The 7,603-nt window shown below is 43.6% G+C and overlaps 1 pseudogene; it reads right to left on the minus strand.

Moving 5' to 3' along the window:
- Window positions 1–1,424: 1,424 nt before the first annotated feature.
- Window positions 1,425–2,012, minus strand: LOC115306409 (annotated as a pseudogene).
- Window positions 2,013–7,603: the final 5,591 nt, after the last annotated feature.

Consider the following 7,603-nt stretch of genomic DNA (forward strand, 5'->3'; position numbering starts at 1 on the left):
AGAATTGGAAGCAGGCTTCAGGCTCTGAGCTAGCTGTCAGCACAGAGCCTTATGGAGGGCTCAAACCCACAAACTATGAGATCATGACCTCAGTTAAAGTCAGACACTTAATCGACTGAGCCACCCAGGCACCCCATGGTTTTAATTTCTATTGTGTTAAGTAGTGATACATAACACAAAAGTTCTCTGAGGTTCTCAGTCATTTCTGAGAGTGTCAAGAGATCCTGAAACCAAAAAGCTTAAGAACCACTGGCTTAGATCAATCAAAATATAGTCAACTAATGGAGGCATAGTAGACACAGAAATAAAAAAATATAGAAAGCTCTGCCAGTGGGTAGGCGTCCAATGGCAACAGCTACCAGAGGAAGATGGTTTGGATCTGGAACGTGACTAAAGAAGAGAGAAAGTGTAAGCATGGCTTACACATTTTACATTTGAAATACATTGAAATACCACATTTTACATTTGAAATACCACAATTTTATGTAGTTCAACAAAACAGTGTAGGAGAAACCCTATTTAGAAGATGGTTTTACTCCGTGAGGAAGAGGTGGAGCATGTTCATAGACCATGAGATAGAATCCTTCCTAAACAAGAACCCCAGAAGGCTACTGAGGCTAATGGAAAACAAACAAAACAAAACAAAACAAGACAAAACAAAACAAAACAAAAACCACTGAATCCTCTGTCCAAGGTGCTGCAAGTGAATGGGGCTCTCAAACTGCATTTAGAGGTGAACATGCAGGACGATATTCTAATTGTAGCTTGTCATTACAGAACTACCTATTTGTATTTTTTAGAAGATACTGGCCGATTTTTCAGACTTTATCCCACTGAAAATTTTATAGTAAGCTTTTGTTTTGTTTTATGTATCTCAGCATAACTCATTTTCTGGACACACCGGCATCACTGTCTCCTCTAAACTGATTTTAATGCTTGCCAGGAACTATTAGCCGACAAATTTGCTCTCATGGTATTCAGTTTATTTGTTTTCACAGAGCTTAGATACCTCATTTCTAGTGGTGCTTATATGTGCATGTATATAAATATATGACTGTCAACTCAATTTTCTCCTTGAAACTTTGGATTGGGCTCTAAGAGCTTCGATTCCTTCCAGAGTCTGCCTTTTACTTATGGTAATTTTTCCTCTTCATTTTTTGTCTTTTGGTTTTAGATGTCATGGTTTCTAGTCTTTTACACATATAGAGAGGGCATTGGGTAATGTCTTATGATTTATGAAATAATGCCTTATTTTTATTTCTTTTTAATGTTCTTTTTTCAACTTCAAAACAATGTCAAAAAGTGAGTGTATTTAACCATACTCAGCTCATGAAAGAACAAGTGGGTAAGGAGAATAATATGAACTGGCAACAGAAAAAGTTGGTAAAGAAAGGCACAGGACCTCTATCTTTAGAGTGTTAGAATCAGAATCGAGGGGGTCCATAATCATCTGGCATCTGCTCAGTCTTGTACTTATGGTTAGACATGTACATGATGGGAACTCCAGGGATCTTCCAGATCCTTCGTTAAAGGTCCTGGTCAACTGTGGCCACAATGTAACACGTGTGCTGAGTTACTCTCTGTACTAAGCAGTCATCTGCATAGGTTCCTTTGTGTGTTCATGGTAATCGTTCAAATCTTGGATCCTCGGCAATTCTTAGAGCCACTGGATACTTTTGCCCCAATTTCTCAATTTCAGCCATTACACGGTCAGTTATACAACGGATACATGTGACATATAGACAGCCCATCATTGATTGTATTAAATCAAGTTTGGCTTTAATGGAAAAGTAGATAAAGTTGGTATCAAGCAGGATGTGGTAAGGTGGGCCCAGTCGTGTGTTATATTGGAAGAATAAACAGGAAGGATGTTGGGGGACTTCTCTTTCTTTGAGTGCACTGGGATCTTTCTTTTCTTTCTTTTTAGGTTTCAATCTGTCTTTCTCTTTAAGACTCTGATCTCGGAGACTAAGCATTCGCTTCATGGTTGCATACTTTCTGGCTTTCTTTGCTTCCCCATTTTCATGCTGCACTCTTGTTTCTTCTGGAATCACTGTTAATGTTTTATTTATTTTTGAGAGAGTGCAAGTGGAGGAGGAGTAAAGAGAGGGGGATAGAGGATCTGCAGCAGGTTCTGTGCTGAAAGCAGTGAGCCTGATGTGGAGCTTGAACTCACGAACCAGGAGATCATGACCTGAGCCGAATTCAGAGGTCAACTGGCTGAGCCACCCCTGAAATAATGTTTTATTTCTAAAGAGGAGGAACCAATGTGGGAAAAAAGTGTTTGTTGAGTGAAAATATTTTGTTTGTCCTAGCTCTCCTACCTGCTGCAAAAATGGGGCCTCTGCAGTGTTTTCCAAAGCCCACAGCCATTTCTCTAACTCTCAGGACACCAGCTGGGTATTCAACAATTCACTTCTAGAGGCACCTGGGGTGGCTCAGTTGGTTAAGCGTCTGACTTCAGCTTAGGTCATGATCTCACAGTTGGTGAGTTCCAGCCTCTAGGCGGGCTCTATGCTGACAGCTTAGAGCCTGGAGCCTGCTTCAGATTCTGTCTCCCTCTCTCTCTATTCCTCCCCCACTCATGCTCTGTCTCTCTCTGGCTCTCTCTGCCTGTCTCTCTCAAAAATAAAATAAACATTGAGAAAAAATTTAGGGGTCTGTGGGTGGTTCAGTCACTTAAGCGTCCAACTTCAGTTCAGGTCATGATCTCACAGCCCCAGGTTGGGCTCTGTGCTGACCTAAGAGCCTGGAGCCTACTTCAGATTCTGTCTCACTCTCTCTCTCTCTGCCCCATCCCCTGCTCATGCTCTGTCTCTTCTCTCTCAAAAATAAATAAACATTAAAAGAATTTTTTTAACAAATAAAAAACCCACAATTTACTTCAGTTCTGACAGTAACTGTCTGGAATTAGCACAGACCCTACAAAGCTGCCTCCCTTCCTGCTTCAGGACCAGTGTCAAGTCTTGGAGAGACTGCCCAGGCTTCTGACTGGCGATAAAGAAGCAGGGGTTGTCACATCTCACTTCTCAGGTTCAGTAATGTGCTAGGAAGGCTCGTAGAACTCAGGAGGGCATTTTACTGGTTTATTATAAAGGCTGAAACTCAGGAGCAGCTGAACAGAAGTGAAGCGTAGGGCGAGGTTTGGGTGGGGGGGTGCACAAGACTTCCCCACCCTCTCCAGGCACACCACCCTTGCAGTGCTTTGATGCTTCAACATCTGGGAAGTCGCAATGTTGTCCAAGAGTTTTTATCTTCAGGGCACTTGGGTGGCTCAGTCAGTTGAGTGTTTGACTCTTGGTGTCAGCTCAGGTCATGATCTCATGGTTTGTGGGTTTGAGTCGTGAGCTGGGCTCTGTGCTGACATTGCAGAGCCCAGTTGGGATTCTCTCTCTCCCTCCCTCTCTGCCCCTGCCCCACTCATGTGCATGTGTGCACTCTCTCTCTCTCTCCCTCTCAAAATAATTAAATAAACTTAAAATAAAGTTTTTAATATTCTACTGCTCAGTCCTTTAGCAATCCTTCCCTCCAAAGAGGTCAGAAGTAGGGCTGAAACTTTTCAATCCTCTCACCACTTGGTCTTTCTTGTGGCCAGCCTCATCTTGAGGCTTTCCAGGAGCTTTACACCAAGTTGGCCAGGTGTGAACTAAAGGGGCTTATCATGGAAAAGTAAACACCTTTCTTTTTTTTTTTAATATTTATTTATTTTTGATATTGAGAGAGACAGAGCATGAGAGAGGGAGGGGCAGAGAGAGAAGGAGACACAGAACCGGAAGCAGGCTCCAGGCTCTGAGCTGTCAGCACAGAGCCTGACGCAGGGCTTGAACCCACAAACGTGAGATCTGACCTGAGCCAAAGTGGGAGGCTTAACCGACTGAGCCACCCAGGTGCCCCAAGACCTTTCTAATACGAAAAAAGTCTCAAAGGTGTTAGAAGCTCTGTGTCAGGAACTGAGATCAAACACCAAATGTATGTCTTATTGTACCCCATGTACATTACCTATATCACTTGGTGGATCCGAAAAAAAATTTTTTAATGGATCTGAAAGCATTCTTTTAGCAAGAAATTGCAACATACATGTAATATATCTTCCTAGCCTATTACTTTGTTCCTTGTGGTTGCTCAACAAAACAAAACAAAACTGTTGACAGACTGACATTACAGAGGTTTAGGTAAATTGGCAAGAATGCTTCTAATGAAGTCCAACCGGATTTTTTACACACACACACACACACACACACACACACACACACACACATCCTATGGTAGATTGCTATAAAGTGACCCTGATGAATCATGCCTCCCTAAAATCACGCCCTTGGTATCACTGCATCTTGCAATATATCTGGCCTTAGGATTTGCTTAAAGCAATAGAATATTGTGGAAGTGACATCGTCTGAGTGTTCTGGAGCCTCCACAGCTTGTGCCTTTGCTCTCTTGAGACTTGCCATGGAAAAAGCTCAGATGGACTAGCTAATGATGAAAGATTGTACAGAGAGAGAGAGAGACAGGACCCAGCCTTCCAGTCCCTTTATGGACTCTGATATAGGGACAAGGTCATCTTGGGCCCTCGAGGTCTAGCTCACCCAACAGATGGATGCAGTAGCCTGAGTGAGCCCAGATGAGATCAGAAGAACTGCCTAGCGAGCCCACGGCATTGCGAGAAAATATCAGATTGTTGTTGTTTTAAGCTACTAATTTTAGGTTGTCTTTCTATGCAGCAATAGACAACTGAGGCAACACCCACCTTGTGATGACTAGATTCTTCAGGTATTATGTGACTGTGAATCTAGCATTAGACAAGAAGGGGCAGGGAGAGGGGAGGAGTGAGGACTGAAGAAACAGGAGTGAGGAATAAGAAACAGAAGGTTCTTGGGGCGCCTGGGTGGCTCAGTCGGTTAAGCCTCCGGCTTCGGCTCAGGTCAGGTCTCACGTTCGTGGGTTCGAGCCCCGCGTCAGGCTCTGTGCTTACAGCTAGCTCAGAGCTTGGAGCCTGCTTCCTGTTCTGTGTCTCCTTCTCTCTCTGCCCCTCCCCCTCTCGTGCTCTGTCTCTCTCTGTATCAAAAATAAAAAAAAGAAAAAAAAAAAAAGAAACAGAAGGTTCTTATAATGCCTTGCATGATGACAACAGAACATGCCGATGTCCTCTCTGGTGACAATAGCGCATGAGAAGAGACACCCATTTGCTGTACAGCATCCGCTGTAATGGGCCAAAAAACATGCCTTCCATGCTCAGAAATTCAAAAATACCATTGTGTTGAATTCATAGTTAGGTATATCTGCTTCCTCACCATTTTGTTAAAAGAAAGAAGTCCCCACTTTATGGATTGTTTTAACTCTATTGTTATTTTTAATTTTTTTCTTATTTACATTTATTTATTTTTGAGAGAGCGTGAACAGGGGAGGGGCAGAGCAAGAAAGAGACACAGAATCGGAAGCAGGTTCCAGGCTCTGAGCTAGAGAGCCTGGACAGAGCCCGACGTGGGGTTCAAACCCACAAACAGTGAGATTATGACCTGAGCCGAAGTTGGACATTCAACCGACTGAGCCACCCAGGCACCCCTTGACTCTATTATTAATAGAACCTCAATAAGTTTGTATTACTTGTAAAGTCAGGAAATATCGCCCTAAGATTCCCATATTATACAAAAGCAGATATATGCAATTGGAAATTGTGTTCTTCTAGAACACAAAAAAATTATTTTACAGGGGCGCCTGCCTGACTCAGTTGTTGGAACATCTGACTTTTGATCTTGGAGTTGTGAGTTTGACCCCCACGTGGGGTGTAGTGATCACTTAAATAAAACTTAAAAAGGGATTATTTTATAAACAAATGTATATGTTGCCTTTGCTCCTCCTCCTCCTTTCCCTTGCCCTAATTTTTGTTAAGCAGTTTGAAGTGCTAGGTGGTGGTCAGCCTCCTATGTTAGCATCTTCTAGCTAGCTGCCACTTTTTCTCCATGGTCAGCTGAAGTCAGGAACCCTGACTTCCCAGCAGGTGTTAGAAACCCATTGGTTCCAGAGAGTTTGGCTTGTGAAGGTTACAGGTGGGGTCAGCACATGGAGGTTGTTTGCCTTGGGGCTTCTCTAGGTTGTTTCCTAAGACATTACAGAGGCGTCAGGGCAGCTGGGGGGCTCAGTTGGTTAAATGTCTGACCCTTGATTCTCATTCAGGTCATGGTCTCACAGTTGGTGGGCTCGAGCCCCGAGCTCTGTGCTGGCAGCATGAAGCCTGTTTGGGATTCTCTCTGCTCCTCCCCTGCTTACCCATCCTCTCTGTTTTTCAAAATAAATAACATATTGAAGAAGAAAAAAAAGACATTGCAGAGGTTTGAGAGGAGCACCCTTAAGTTTGGATCATTCTAAGAATAAATCTTAAGGGATTCCTTTCATTTTGGAATTTCCATTAAAGATTTTTGAAAAAGGGGGTGCCTAGCTGGCTGAGTTGGTAGAGCATGTGACTCTTGATCTTGGGCTTATGAATTCAAGCCCCTATTCTGGGTGTAGAGCTTACTTTAAAAAAAGGTTTTTGAGAGAGAGTTTATTTTTTTAATGTTTTTATTTGTTTTTGAGAAACAGTGTGAGTGGGGCAGAGAAAGAAAAGGACAGAGAGTCTGAAGCAGGTTCTGTGCTGACAGCAGAGAGGCCGATATGGGGCTCGAACTCAAGAATTGTGAGATTACAACCTGAGCCAAAGTCAAGAGTCAGACGCTTAACTGACTGAGCCACCCATGTACCCATATTAAAAAAATTTTTGGGGGGGGCGCCTGGGTGGCTCAGTCAGTTAAGCCTCCGGCTTCGGCTCAGGTCAGATCTCACGTTCGTGGGTTCGAGCCCCGCATCAGGCTCTGTACTGACAGCTAGCTCAGAGCCTGGAGCCTGCTTCCGGTTCTGTGTCTCCTTCTCTCTCTGCCCCTCCCCCTCTCATGCTCTATCTCTCTCAGTATCAAAAATAAATAAAACAAAACAAAAAAAATTTTTTTTTATTTTAGAGAGAAAGAGAACCCAGGGGATGTGAGTCAGGGGAAGAGAGCGAGAGAATCCAAGCAGGTTCCAAGCTCAGTGCAGAGCCCAATGCGGGCTCGATTCCAGACCCTGGGATCATGACCTGACCTGAAATCATGAGTTCGATACTCCACTGACTGAGCCACTTAGGTGACCGGGGAGAGAGTTTAAATGATGAGGTTGATGTTCCAGACAAGGCTACCCCAGCCCATAAGCAGCGCTCCCTGCCACCGGTGAGTGGAGTCTGTTCCTGTATCAAACATTTAAGCCGACTGTGAGGAGCCGAATGGGTGTCGCAGGGCAATGGAAGCAGCCTGTGGAAACCGAGGCCTGTTTACAGCTGCCAGTGCAGTGTGTTCTGGGGTTACTGAGTGTTTCCTAGGATAGGGCACTGCTGACCTCAATTTACGTTACTGTTGCACCTTAGTTCAGCTGTACAAAAGGACAAATTTAAACTTCCTTTTTTTATTCATATTATTTATTCAATATCACCTACTATGTGCCAGGCACTCACAGAGGAATTAAGGACATACAGTCCACCTTTATGCAACACAAAGTCTAGTTTGCTCTAGCATTGGATCATAAAAATTCTGAGGTA

Source organism: Suricata suricatta, chromosome 2 (assembly GCF_006229205.1).
Source record: "Suricata suricatta isolate VVHF042 chromosome 2, meerkat_22Aug2017_6uvM2_HiC, whole genome shotgun sequence".
Classification (NCBI taxonomy): Eukaryota; Metazoa; Chordata; class Mammalia; order Carnivora; family Herpestidae; genus Suricata; species Suricata suricatta.